Source organism: Pseudophryne corroboree, chromosome 5 (assembly GCF_028390025.1).
Source record: "Pseudophryne corroboree isolate aPseCor3 chromosome 5, aPseCor3.hap2, whole genome shotgun sequence".
Taxonomy (NCBI): domain Eukaryota; kingdom Metazoa; phylum Chordata; class Amphibia; order Anura; family Myobatrachidae; genus Pseudophryne; species Pseudophryne corroboree.
Genome location: NC_086448.1, coordinates 456,604,133 through 456,619,426, shown reverse-complemented (window position 1 = coordinate 456,619,426; position 15,294 = coordinate 456,604,133). Strand labels below are relative to the sequence as shown.

The window sequence follows — 15,294 nt, the reverse complement described above, 5'->3', positions numbered from 1 at the left end:
CTTCCTTCTGGTCTTAATACAAGTTTGAAATTTAACTATCCACTCCCCACTTTCATGTTGTCAAATTTCTAAACATTCATAGAATTTAAGCTGCAATTTGCATGAGCTTATACTACATATTTTACCACTAACATGTTTCAAGATGTCTTTATCAATAGTAGCAACAATGGAAAAACATCTCACGAATGACTTCTCACAATTCTGGGTTGCAGCCGCACAATACTTTACCTATTCTATACTGTCCCTATTCTAACTCTAGCTAACCCTGCTTGCAGTACATTGTTACAGATGATCCACTGGCAATTACTGACATCCCTACTTTAGGGGCTGCAAACCATGACTTCCTGGCTCCTATAGCTGTAACATAGCTGATATTTTTTCCCGTTGGCTTCCTTTGCTCTAAGGTAAATATAATACAAATACTGGCAGAATGCCATAGCTGTAAAGCCCAACCACACCCAAACTTTTGGTCCCAAAGGTTTTTACTTAATCACACATATAATTATTTTTCTTCAATTATAATAGTTTGTGACTCCACAATCCCTGATACTGGCTTCATGTTACAGACTTTAGACAACTTTTAATCTCATGCTTTTAGATTTCATTTCTAGGGTGAAACTCCTCCACTCCCGATATATAATCACATTTGATTTTTTTTCTACATTAAAATTGTATGCTCTGTGTTATAGCTATCCATTTGTTTGTAGATATTGTATAACCACTTGCATAGTCATTATATTACCCCATCTATATTATCACTTGCTGCGGGCATTCACATTTACAATGTATCTTCAGTACTATTACCTTCACCAAGGATGATTACCTATTTATACTGTATGATGCTTTGAATGCCATACACACATCAAGCGTGCAGTTTTATTATCACAATTTCTGTTTTTTGGTACCTTTACCTCAGATATGTCTAGCACATGTACGAGACTAAATAGATTTTAGCTAAGTTATCAAAATGTTTAGCAGTTATCTGACAACATAAATATATAGAAATGAAAGCTATTAAAAACAGCAAATATTCAAGCAATCAGATTGTGCACTTATTTTCTCTTATCTTCACAGATTTGTTTGATGAACACAGATGGTTTAAGATACAGCAGGAATTGCTCTTATCTTTTTATGACGTCTTTCCATTTTTTGTTGATACTCCGAAATCCGTGTGTATATAAGCAAACAGATGAGAGTCCTTTTCACAAGCCTCCATTTATTAAAGTACAGTAAAATAAGTGTACTGTCCAAAAAGCAGAAGCGTAGTTCCAAAGTCCAAAGAGGTTCATTTGCAAATCTAAAGTAAAATGTACCATCAATACAAAAAGTGTATCCAGTTGAGAACAACATAATGCTTTAATCCTGAATTCTCTGACTTCCAAGGTTCAGTTTGGTACAATTTAAAGGTAACATTCAAATAGTCCATAGAGAATAAAGTCACTGGATATAGGTACAGAAGTGATCTGTGTATACGCAACCTCAGATAAGTCAGGAACTTCCCCTTTATCTATGGCTGGAACATGATAAAGCCTGAGACTCCTGCTGAAGAGTATCCCATCAGAGGCGTAACTCTGGGAGGCAATGGAGGCATCTGCCGCCGGGCTCCTGCTCTGAAGGGGGGCGCCTCTCCTCCGATTCCGTGACACCATTCAATTAAGTTAATTAAAAGCTTCCTATCTCTTTAGTGACAGACTTCATCACTGGTCCCTGCACCTTACAAGTCACACCCTCTTTATTATAGATACACATTTTACAAGTATCATACCCAGGATTAGAACCCACAACCTATTACACTGGAAGCAGACACATTACTGATGAAGCTATCTGCTCCTGTATAGGAAATGTGAGAATTCTAACTATATGAAGATTCTTCTCTGACAAATACACGTAACGTCATATAGTTAGAATTCTCATGCTTCCTCTACAGGAGCAAATAGCTCTATTAGTAAAGCGTCTGCCGTCAGTGTAACAGGTCATGGCTTCTAATCCTGGGTATGACTATTAAGAATTGTGTGGTTTAAAATAAAAAACAATGAATTGTATATATATATATATATATATATATATATAGGGGGGGGGCACCAATTTTTATCTTGCCTCTGGGCGGCTGGGACAAACTTACGCCACTGTATCCCATGCTACATTTCCTTTGTCTTGTAGTATTGTGTACAGTTGTAAAGGATGAGGGTTCGAAACCAGTTTCCAGGGCATGGCTATCCAAACATTACATGATTAAATTCCAAAGAAATCAACCTACAGACATTATATGCAATATTACAGTTATATGATTATAGTTATATAATGCAAATCATTGCATGCCAATTAAAATAAGTCAATGCAATCAAATCAGTTATTATAATTATTAGAAATATGAAATGATGCATATATGCAAAATAATAAAGATATATTTAAAAAATGTACAGAACAGATTTTTATTATTGTACTTAATTAAATTTTAATATTTGACTTACTTTAGAACTCCAGTTTCCTCTTACAATCCAAAAACATACTGGATGGTTAACTGGCTTCTGAATAAAATAACTATGGATATGTATGTACATGCAGTAGGAAATATAGATTGTAAGATGCACCTAACAAAGAGCATGACCCACAGAATAACAGATTTTGCTTTGCAAGTTATTTTAAAAAATATGGCAGAGATGGAGAGCACACATATATGAATACATGTTTGGCTTTGTTGGGACTTCAGAGTTAATTAGCATAGTTGACACAAAAATAAAGGCAGGCTCTAAACCCATTACTTTAATGAAGTGTTAGGGATAGGCTACCCAGAGGATTTTTAGCCATGCAATATCACAAGCCCTAAGTGCTCTGTTATACACATATTTTTAAAATGCTTTAGTCCTTTAAATGGACATTGTCACAGTTTCATCACTTCACATGAACTCCAAGAGATAGTTGTCCTCTATAGAATTTAATGTAATGAGTAGCTATGAATGTGTCCACTTCTCAGAGAACCGAACCCACACAAATTTTACTATTCTGAAGGGATTCGAGTTCAAGCTCAGGTCTTCCCACTTGTCATGACTGACTGGCCGATTCTCCAGATACCTCAATCTGAAAATCACCATGGTTACATCAACATGTGTGGTTAATGAAACCCAGTAACTGCCACCAGCAAGAGTTAAACATTTTAGTGATACCACACTAGGCAAGCTCTTACCTACATACAGAATTATTAATTGCACACTCACACCTAGGTATGTAGCTTTGGTCTCAAAGGCTCACAGATTTACCCAGAGACATGGAGAATACGCTAGAATTAATTATCTTATAATTCAAACAAAATAATCCAAGGTATAATTTCAAAAATTATAAGATTACAAATATGGCAAGGAAATACAGTACATAAATCTAAAAAAATAAATAAAAATAAAGTAATATTTCAGAAACCTAGCACTTATGTAAAGGAACTTAGATGATTTTGATGTAAGGGAACTTCACAATTAGGGTGGTTCACCTCCAGCTCATGGCTGATTCCCCCAAGAAATGAACACACAACATTGAGGGGGAAGTGCAATTTTACTCACAGCTTTACTTGCTCCCTCCCACCTTTTTGATTTAACTAGCTAAGTGCTGGATACTGGACATTTAAGGGATCAAACACTCCCTAGAGGTGAAAGTCTTAAAACCTTTTTATACCTTCTTGACCTTGTTTGTTGGTTGGAGAATGAATGCTTCCCATCCTCCAGTTTTTATTGTTTGGTTCTGGATAAGAGATCGTTATCTAATTTCCAGACTCCAGGAGGCATCAATTTTCTTCTCCCAGGTCTGTGTGTAGATAGGGTCACATATAGGACACATGCTTTTGAGCCAAAACCATTTTTTGTTTACATACTCTTACATAAAATACAATTATTATTCTGCAGTCCATATGTTGTGGATTCAATATACTGTACATCCCTCTCAGGTTGGCAGGGGGTCATTTCACATTGGAGATATGATGTATTGTTTGTAGCTAGGCAGGCAGGGCTGTCATAATTTATGAGTTAAAAAAAACCTTTAAAGTGATAAAGTTTTTAGCAGCAGCTGAAAAGCCTGTATAGGCAGTTGCACTATGGCACTCTGTAGACTCAGAGAGTAAGCATTGTTTATTCAAGCAGGCTCTGTCACAAAAAAATGCCATTAATTTGGGAGGCTGGAGCACATTGTGTGACTGTATACTGCAACTATAAACTCCTATAAAAATATTTGGCAAGTTATCTACTATTTGTGGTTAGTGGTCAGTGTTAAACTTAAGTGTGTACTGTGTTCAGATTTAGAATTTCAAACAGACATACTATGCTACAGTGGTTAATAACAACACTAATAATGAGTAGGTCCAGGCAGGGCCACCACTTTCATTTCTGCACAGTGACTCCCAGTTGTAGTTAAAAAATAAATATAAACTGTATATATTTTTAAAACTTGTGTGTGTTCAGTGAGCAAACACCAGAAAGGTAGTGGTACAGTGGTTGATAACAATACTAACAGTCAGTGGGTTCAGACAGGACCACTGCTTTAACATCTGCACAGTGTGTCACAGTTGCAGTTCAGAAAAATCCTTCAAAGGATAAATTATTTTGTTTTCAAACTAGTGTGTGTTTAGCCAAGTGAACTTCAGGCAGGCAGTATGAATCCTTGGTTAATAACAACATTAATGGTCAGTAGGTCCAAGTCCATCACTTTAAAATCTGTGGAGTGAGTCACAGTTGCTGTTAAAGTAATAATTGTTTTATACTTGTATGTGTTCAGCAAATGTCAGGCAGACATTGATACAGTGATTAAGAATAACACTAATTGTCAGTAGGTCCAGGCAGGGCCACAGTGTTAATATTATAAGTGCTGTGAGTGAATATGGCTCATGATCAGTTGATAGAAGAGCAAGAGCAGCAACCAAGTACTAGTGCTGTGGCTGCTGCCAGTCATGATAGAACTACAACAATGACTAAAGGTGGTCCATGGGGGGCGTGGCTTCGGTGGACATGGAGTAGCACACAGGCTGTGTGTCTCTCCAGCTATATTATCCTGATCTCCTATCCTGTGTCCCCCCCTGGGCCTGCAAAGCACCCCAATACCTGCTGGACAGTGTGGAGGTGCCCCTGTGCTACTCTGGGACCAGTCTGTTCTTATCTTTATCCGTTGCAGCAGAGAGACTCCAGTGTGCGGGGGTCCGGGGCCTGCTGGGCCACGTGAGATGCCGCCATCCCCGCGCTCAGCACTTTCACCCAGCTTCTGCCTGAGCGCTGCCTGTGCCGGAGTCCGCGACTTCCCCTCTGCCGTTGCCGGGGAGATCGTGGCAGCCGCTTCTCCCTGTCTGTGCTGTGAGCGTCTCCGAGCGGTCCCTGGCCGAAGCGCTATCACGTGACCCGCTGCCGCTCTCCCTGCTCGTTCCGGCGGCTCCACCTGGCCAGTAAACTCCCGCACTGACCTCCTGCACTCTGCTGCTGGGGAGAGAGGTACACGGCACAGCTGTGTAATATAAGTGCCTGTGCCCTCCCCATAATATAGTTGCTGTCCTGCCCTGCTCGGTTTCCCATAGGGACAGGGAAGAATATAAGTGCTGCCCTGCCCTGCTCTGCTCCGCATGGGGACTGGGAGAGGTGCAGAATTAACCCCTGGAGGGCCTACTTGTTGCTCTGTCTCAGCATATCTGGCCTAGTTCCACGCTTCATGTGTCCCTCATGCTGAGGAATATCCTGTTGTGATTTATCATTTTGGGCTAGCAGAGGCTGATTATTCTGACACTATAAGGTCACTGGACAGTTTTGATATACTACACTTGCCCGCAGGCAGCGACTGGGCAATTCGGATATACTGCACTATATTATTCTTTGCCCGCCTCTGGACAGTTTGTGATATACTATTTACTATACTTTCTTGCCATCTGTCATCCGCTCGGCTATAATGGTCAAACCGCATCAGTCTGCCGCGGCCGCGGCGAAGTTAGAGAAGTTTGCCAGAAACCCTCCAACACGGTCCCAACAGGCGGGGGAGGTGCGGTCGACCTCGGCACCGCCTTCTCCGTCGGCTAGCTCCTCATCTGTGGAGGCCACCGATACTGCTTTGCAAAAGGTGCTGGATGCGGTCACGGCCAGTGAAGCCCGCTTTGCCGACAGGATTGGTCAGGTCCAGGCGGACTTATCCATTATACACCACGACCTCCAGCGGGTGCGAGAGAGGGTCGGTGAAGTGGAAACGCGCACCTCCACGCTGGAAGATACGGTTACGCCTCTCGATAGACGCACCTCTGCTCTGGAGTCTCAGATGACGGAGGTACATAAAAAGATGACAGATATGGAGGGGAGATTGCGACGAAATAATGTCCGTTTCGTCGGACTTCCGGAGAAAGAGGAGGGTGCTTCCCCTGAAAAATTTCTTGAACGTTGGCTGTTGGAAGCATTCGGAGCGGAGGAGTTCACCTCACACTTTGCAGTGGAGCGCGCCCATAGGGTCCCGATGCGTCCATTACCTCCAAGGGCACCTCCCCGTACGTTTATTGCCAAACTCCTTCATTATCGGGATAGAGATGTGATTCTGAGACTGGCCCGCACTAAGGGTCCTCTTAAGTGGAACGGTTCCCCAGTTTCAGTTTTTCCGGATTTTGCCGTCGACGTCCAAAAGGAAAGAGCTCAGTTTGTCCCTGTGAAACGCAGGCTGCGTGAACTGAATATCCCCTATGCCATGCTCTTTCCGTCTAGACTGCGGGTAGTTTCAGATGGAGAAACAAAATTCTTTATGACCCCTCGTGAAGCATCAGTGTGGGAGGACAGACGCTTTCCGGCACGGCGGGCGTTAGCCGCTGATTGAACTTATACATTTGATTTCTATACTTGCAAGTATACGGTTTCTTTTATGTCTGTTATGTTATTGTTGTACTGACTCAGAAGGGTTGTATAGTTGATTGCTATGTGCTCACGCAGGGGTTCTCTGTGGCTCTTATAGGCCTTCACTGGGAATGGGTAGCTCTGTGGAGACGGGAGACTGTTAGACGCTAATTATACACTGTTCTTAGGCCTCATACTCTCAGTGTTTATTTTGCCATAAAGTCTTTAAGGGGTAAACGGTTATTTAATTGGGGTGGGTGTAGTGGCTCAGGGGGGGATTTGATTTGAGTTTAGCTGGGAGATTCTCCTGTCTCAAGGTCATTATATTCTTGGCCCCCCTATCGGTTATAGGAACTTGGCCTTATTTGGTACTGGCGGGGTATGTTAAGGTGTTCTCTGCCTTAGCTGTTACGATTAGTATTTAGGGTACTTTGTTGTTAGGGAACCGGGTATGCTGCTAGTTTTAGGTGGTATACGGGGTGGGGGTGGGGGTTGTTTTAGACTGTTACTATTGCTGAGTTTTTACTTTTTGCTGTGCAATGTGCTTATTTCCGCTATGTCTATGTCGCAACTAACTACGGGCATATCTTTTTTGGTATTCACTGGGGGTGGCTGGCCGCGGGTACTCTGCAATATTACAGTAATGCTTTGCCATGGCTTTGGTTAAGTTTCTGTCATGGAACGTGCGAGGGATCAATGACAAAATTAAGCGCTCCCTGGTGCTTCGACAGATCAAGCATTATGCCTCGGATATAATTTGCCTGATGGAAACCCACTTACTGGGTACTAAGATTATGTCCCTCAAAAAACCATGGGTGGGCTGGGCTTACCACTCCATGCATACTGCAGCGTCCCGGGGAGTGTCGATCCTCATTAGGAAGTCTGTTCCCTTTGCGCTTGATTCTGTGCAAACGGATAAATGGGGTAGATATGTATTTCTCAAGTGCAAAATTAACTCCGTCCCCCTACTATTGCTGGCTATGTATGTTCCTCCTCCATACTCGCATGAAGTCCTTAAAAAAGCATCTGCCTTTATGGCTGTATCCCCTGAGGTAACAGTTATCTGTATGGGGGACTTCAACAACGTTTTGAACCACGAGTTGGATAGGTTGTCCACGGCATCCTCCAGCCCACAGCCCAAGCGTTCCCCATTTGCAGACACTGTTTCGGAGTTGGGTCTGGTTGACCGCTGGAGATTGAAGTATCCCGATTTGAGGCAGTACTCCTGTTTTTCAAGCTCTCACTCTTCCTTCTCAATGATAGATTTGGCTCTTTTGTCCCGGGAGCTTTTGCCCAAGGTTCAAAATGTCAGATATGAGACTAGAGGTATTTCGGATCACTCCCCTATATCGTTACATATTGATTTGAACTGTCAGCAAGGCCAAGCAATGTGGAAATTTAATCCCTTTTGGCTGACGCATATGGGTGAGGGATCCGACTTGGAGGCAAGCTGGTTAGAATTCTTTGTTATGCATGACGAAACCTCGGATGTGTCTCTGCTGTGGGACACTTTCAAGGCTTTTCTGAGAGGAACATTGATTAAACGGGTAGGGAGTCTTAAATCCTCCTTTAGAAAACGTGAATATGAATTGGAGGCCCGGGTGGCTGCTTCAGAGACGACGTACGTGCGCGATAGCTTGGACGCCTCTAGGTTGGTGTGGCTCCATGCACAGGGTGAGTGGAGGGAATACCTGTGGGGGAAAACCCAGCACAGACTTCTCTTCTCCTCGCATGTCCAATATGCTACTGGGGATAGACCAGGTTCTTATTTGGCCAATCTTGCAAGGGGTGACCGCTCCTCTCATACTGTGGTGGAGATTTTGGACTCGGCTGGGTCCGTATTGGACCGTACCCCTCAGATCGTGGCGGAATTTGTTTCATTCTATCAGGCACTCTATAGTTCCAAATTGACCTGTTCCTCACTAGAACTGTGTGACTACTTGGATGGAGTTGACTTGCCCGTATATCCAGTGATGCCAGGGCTCTCCTCGATGCTCCTTTGTCGTTGGAGGAGATTGAGATTGCGATCTCTGCCTCCCCCGATGGTAAGGCCCCTGGCCTTGATGGCATCCCATGTAAGAAAGAGGAGAAGAAAGAAGGCTCTTGTGTGGGCGCACTCATTAACTAATTGTAATCACTTTTAGTGATTAACTCATTGATTATTCTAATTACTGATAAAACACAATTTTATTGAGATAATCGTTAAGATCAATGTAATTTGCCCATTATCTAAAATATAAATGATCCAAAGTGGTTATACAGAATTAAATGAATAAAATGTTCTGGTCCTGCCTCAGGAAATGAGATAGAAATGTGTGAAGACACCGCAAAGTCATACACCCATTTCACCCGACCAGTACAGGCAATCTGTATTGATGAGACCGAATTGGTCAATTAATTCATAAGTCTGTCAAAGAAAAAATATTTAGCATTGACTGGACAGTACAAGGTTCTTATCGTTTATTGCACAACTGTACCGATTATAGTGGTAACTTCTAGCTATATATAATTTTTTTGGAGGACCAGCTATGGTACCTTCCCTCAGGAGAAGTAGATGGAAAAACAGAAACAAGTGGTGATGCTGCTGTTGAAGTCACATACCACACATCATATAAAACGATTGAAGCTCTACAACACTGGGTATTCCCTGTGAGTCTCCTCTTCAGGTACTGACCCAGCCCAACACTGTTTCGCTTCCAAGATCGGACGAGATCGGGCATTAGCAGTGTGGTTTGATAGTAGAGAGAGTGGGTTAGACTCCAATGAGAGTGCACCTATATAGGAGAGGGTGACTATTTTTGTCACAGAGGTGCAGTGTGGATCTGCTGTTTATGTTAGCCAGGAGACATCAAATCCCACTAAGGTGGTATTGTGCCCCTGGATCATAAATGAGAGTCCACGAAAAGGAAAAGGAGATGAAAATTAAAGCATGGTGTATTCTTAGATTTCTTAGATTAATATGTTACATACAATGATACTCGTATAAGGCTCAGAAGGTGCAAGTTCAAAGATTTGTGTATATCTGCGTACAGAAAGATATATGTACACTTGTACTGAGATTAGAGACAAGAGATCATACAGAAATAATAATGATGCAGATTGCTAATACTGGTACATAAGGTTAAATTCCAGTGAAAAAAGAAAAAAGACATCACTGAAAACATATGAAGTGAAATAGGATGTGAATTATTGCTATTACCAATGCTGGAGCATGAAAATAAGAAGGAATCTTTCATGAAGAAAGCAGCAATAAATCACTATAATCACATAACATATCAAGAAGAATGCAAATTCCTAGTACTGGTATATACAGCTTGATCTTAGTGCAAAAATGCTATGTAGGGAACTGTGGCTAAATACAGAAAAACAAGTATAACCACATAATGAAGTACCTAACCTGAATATATGCAGGGAATAGAGTGCAGTTTCCTCATATAGCGGCTGAGACCAGTGAACCCAGAATGACTGGATTAGAAAACCTGTCCTGCGGCTAGGACCATAAATCAGGTGCAACTGGACAAAATGGACCCATTGTTGTTTGAATTTGGAAAACGCGTTTCACCCCTGTGGGGCTTGTTCACTTCCTGGGTCTGTATGAGAGTGGCAGGGAGGTTTAAAACCGCCTCATTGAGGCATTCCGACCAATCGTAGCTGGAGATTGGTCATTAGTTGCAAGATGTGCCGCCTGTGCTAGTGAGCGACGGGAGCCGCTGACGTCAGCGGCTAGAGAGCGACGCATTAAATACCGAAGTAGCGATCGCCATATTGGTGGCATCCCACCAGAACTGTATAAGAAGCACACAAAATTTTTTGCCCCCCAATTGCTTAAGTTATTCAATGAAATTTTTGCCCAGGGCGCGCTTCCCCCATCTATGTCGGAGGCTTTGATTATAGTGATTCCCAAGCCAGATAAGGACCCCAGGAGGGTTGAATCCTACCGTCCTATTTCCCTGTTGCCCACGGATATTAAAATTTTAGCCAAGGTCCTGTCTTCCAGACTTAACCAGGTTATCACCCAAATTATTCACCCTGACCAAACGGGCTTCATGCCTGGCAAATCCACCGCTGTGAATTTGAGGCGCCTGTTTGCTCATTTCCAGGTTTCTCGGGGGGAGGACTGCTCTGCCGTTATAGCCTCCTTAGATGCCGCAAAGGCCTTTGACTCGGTGGAGTGGGCCTTCCTCTGGGAGGCTATGGGTAGGTTTGGCGTGGTCCCCAACTTTATCAGTTATGTTAAATTATTGTATTTTCTGCCCAGGGCCAGAGTCTCAGTGAATGGGTTTGTTTCGGACTCCTTCCCCCTATCCAGGGGAACGAGGCAGGGCTGCCCTCTGTCCCCGACTTTGTTTGCCATTGCTATTGAGCCACTGGCATGTTTGATTAGAGCAACTCAAGATATTGTGGGTATTAGGGTGGGCGCAAGAGAGGACAGGATAGCGCTATACGCTGATGACCTATTGCTTTTTGTGGATGATTACGTTTCCTCCCTACCTAAACTCCTTGACTTAATAATTGACTACGGTCGCTTCTCCGGGCTCAGAATTAACTGGGATAAATCCACCATTACTCCCCTTAGAGGCCCGGTCTCGGGGGTCCCAGTGATTCATACCCCCCTTAAATGGGTAGATTCTTTTAAGTACCTGGGTATATGGGTATCAAATGACCCTTGTTCCTACGTTTCCCTTAATGTCTTGCCGCAGATGGTATATCTTCGTTCAAAGGTCAAGATTTGGGGGACTCTGCCCCTGACTGTTACTGGTAGGGTCAATTTGGTCAAAATGGTATATTTACCTAAACTCGTATATGTCCTCCAGCAATCCCCTATATATATTAACTTGAAGACATTTAGACAGATTGACGGTTTGCTCTCTTCTTTAATATGGGCCAGCAGGAGAGCGCGGTTGAGACTTGACGTTCTGTCCAGGCCAAAAGTACTGGGAGGCTTAGCTCTCCCTATATTTCGATTTTACTATTATGCTGCGCAGTTGGCACATATATGGGAGTGGGTGAATGCCCCAGATGGTCTCACTATACACTCCCAAATGCTTTTACAGGTCTACCCTGACGGCACTCCATTACAGTTACTTCTCTGTGGGAACCCTAACTTGTCCAAGATCCCTATACTAAAACAGGCTGTTCTTGTGTGGAAACAGGTACATGTTATCCTATTAGGCCAAGGTATTGACCCGGATACTCCTCTGGACAATGCCTTTGGCTTCCCAGAATTGGCTTTGCTGCGGGTTGGGGCGGTGTGGGGGAGGTGGGGGGTGACATCCCTAGGCCACCTGTATAACGATGGTATACTGTAATCCTTCTTGCTGCTTCAACAGGACTATAGTGTACCTTCTTCTCATTTTTACCGATACCTGCAGCTGAGACATGCACTTAACGCACAATTTCCCGAAACTCCTCCAATGATTGCTGACTCCCCGGTCAAGTCTCTCCTGCAGTCCCTGGGAAGTGGACATCTGGTGTCCAACATTTATACAAGCATGCTTCGATCTCACTATTCTGACCCGTTGTCCCTTCTCAGGAACAAGTGGGAATCTGACTTGGGTGCCATCTCTGATGAGATCTGGGAGGGTGCTTTATGTTCTCCCCGATTATCCACTACCACCACTAGATATCAACAAATCCAACTGTTCATCATACACAGAGTTTACATGACACCAGTGCGCTTGCGACATATGGGGGGTACCCACTCCTCCAGGTGTCCTAAGTGCGATAGCCTGGACGCAGACTTTTGGCACATTATCTGGCTATGCCCCAAGGTAGCCGTATTCTGGTCGGGTGTTATTGATGCCCTGGTGTCAACGGGTATTCCCTCGTCAATATGCTCCCCGACGACATGTGTGTTATCTGCTGTGGACCCCCCTGCCAAAAGATATATAATCAATCTGTGTGGCCTGGCCAAGGTGTGTATCGCCAGGCTTTGGCTAGCCAAAGATGCGCCCACAATGCGATCTTGGGTCTCACTTGTAAATGATACGGCCTCTCATGAGAAATATGTATACTTAGCTAGAAAAGCGGGGAAAAAATATCAGGACCTATGGGGTAGATGGCTTGAGTCTCCGCGCTCTGGACTCCACAATGTCTGAGCACCCGCTATTGAGGGCTCCGTGTCTGACTGAGTGGAAATTGTGACATGCATCGGGGGGTTAGACTGGGTGTGTGATTCTAGATCTACATCAGGTGAGCAGCCTCTCTTTGTACATGTTATCCTATTAGGCCAAGGTATTGACCCGGATACTCCTCTGGACAATGCCTTTGGCTTCCCAGAATTGGCTTTGCTGCGGGTTGGGGCGGTGTGGGGGAGGTGGGGGGTGACATCCCTAGGCCACCTGTATAACGATGGTATACTGAAATCCTTCTTGCTGCTTCAACAGGACTATAGTGTACCTTCTTCTCATTTTTACCGATACCTGCAGCTGAGACATGCACTTAACGCACAATTTCCCGAAACTCCTCCAATGATTGCTGACTCCCCGGTCAAGTCTCTCCTGCAGTCCCTGGGAAGTGGACATCTGGTGTCCAACATTTATACAAGCATGCTTCGATCTCACTATTCTGACCCGTTGTCCCTTCTCAGGAACAAGTGGGAATCTGACTTGGGTGCCATCTCTGATGAGATCTGGGAGGGTGCTTTATGTTCTCCCCGATTATCCACTACCACCACTAGATATCAACAAATCCAACTGTTCATCATACACAGAGTTTACATGACACCAGTGCGCTTGCGACATATGGGGGGGTACCCACTCCTCCAGGTGTCCTAAGTGCGATAGCCTGGACGCAGACTTTTGGCACATTATCTGGCTATGCCCCAAGGTAGCCGTATTCTGGTCGGGTGTTATTGATGCCCTGGTGTCAACGGGTATTTCCTCGTCAATATGCTCCCCGACGACATGTGTGTTATCTGCTCTGGACCCCCCTGCCAAAAGATATATAATCAATCTGTGTGGCCTGGCCAAGGTGTGTATCGCCAGGCTTTGGCTAGCCAAAGATGCGCCCACAATGCGATCTTGGGTCTCACTTGTAAATGATACGGCCTCTCATGAGAAATATGTATACTTAGCTAGAAAAGCGGGGAAAAAATATCAGGACCTATGGGGTAGATGGCTTGAGTCTCCGCGCTCTGGACTCCACAATGTCTGAGCACCCGCTATTGAGGGCTCCGTGTCTGACTGAGTGAAAATTGTGACATGCATCGGGGGGTTAGACTGGGTGTGTGATTCTAGATCTACATCAGGTGAGCTGCCTCTCTTTGTATATGTGGTCCCCTGGCGCCCGCGGTCGGCCATTCCTTTGCCAATGTTACTGCTGTGTGATCTGATTATTGATTATGTTGTGTTGCCATAGACGATTATGTACAATATACATTGCTCTGTAAGATCCATGCTAACGTGCGATATTAATTCTAATTTATAATCTATGTCTCGGAATTTAAGCCTGCACTTGTTTTACTGTGTTAGTTGAACCCTAATTGAACTGGGAATCTGCGTATTCCCTGAATCGGGGTTGTGTTTTAGTTTGTTTTGCTTATGTTTGCTGTATGTTTTTGGTTTTGTTTTTTCGTATTTGTGTTTTAGTGAAAATCTGAAAACCAATAAAAAAGTATTGAATTAAAAAAAAAAAGGTGGTCCATGGGGTAAAATATTTAGGAAAGGGCACCTGAAATCGAAATCTTTTACAATGTTAAAAAAAGAGGTAGAGGAGTCACCTTAAAAACCAACAAATCATCAGTGACCAAACAACTGTGTGTTCACAAAACCCCGAGAAGAGTCTAGGGGTGTCCATTTTAGCTATACGTGAGTCTGGCATTTCTGATACTGTACACAAGGAGAAGCATCCTTCCACCATTTCTGCACCCTCTGAAAATATGGAGATGAACAGAATAAGTAAAGACGATGACATAATAGAAATTGAGGATGCTAGCTTTGAAGTGGAACATGACAAGGGAGATATTTTTGTACTGTCTGACACTAATGAGGATATTCATGATGAGCAGAATGATGAGGATGTTGTCTGTGTAAGTCAGCCACCAGTGGCAGTACTTCTTGCCCATGATAAAAAGAAAATAATTGTGATGCCTGGTCATAAATCCAAAAAAGCCACCTCTTGGGTGTGGGATTATTTTTACCCAAATCCTTACAACATTTGTGTATGTATCTGCTCCATTTGTGAGGCCAAAGTTAGTAGAGTTATGGATGTTAGCCATTTAGGCCATGTTACGTCATTTGTGGTGAGTTCATGAAATCTATTGTACAAGATTATAATATAATTAACACCCTCATTATCAAACTCATCATTAGTGATTGGAGGTAGTACTTCCAAAAAATTGTCTTGTGGATGCCCAAAACAAAGCAACCATGAAAGTGTCAGTCCCTGTCGCTGAAGTGCTTGGTTTCTTAGCTGTGCATGTCCTTTTTAATATCAAACATAAAGGTGAGAGGAGGTCCCAAGGATA

At 43.5% G+C, this 15,294-nt stretch overlaps 1 pseudogene; it reads right to left on the bottom strand.

The window, feature by feature from the left end:
- Positions 1–9,452: 9,452 nt before the first annotated feature.
- Positions 9,453–9,571, bottom strand: LOC134929905 (5S ribosomal RNA; annotated as a pseudogene).
- Between the last annotated feature and the right edge of the window lie 5,723 nt (positions 9,572–15,294).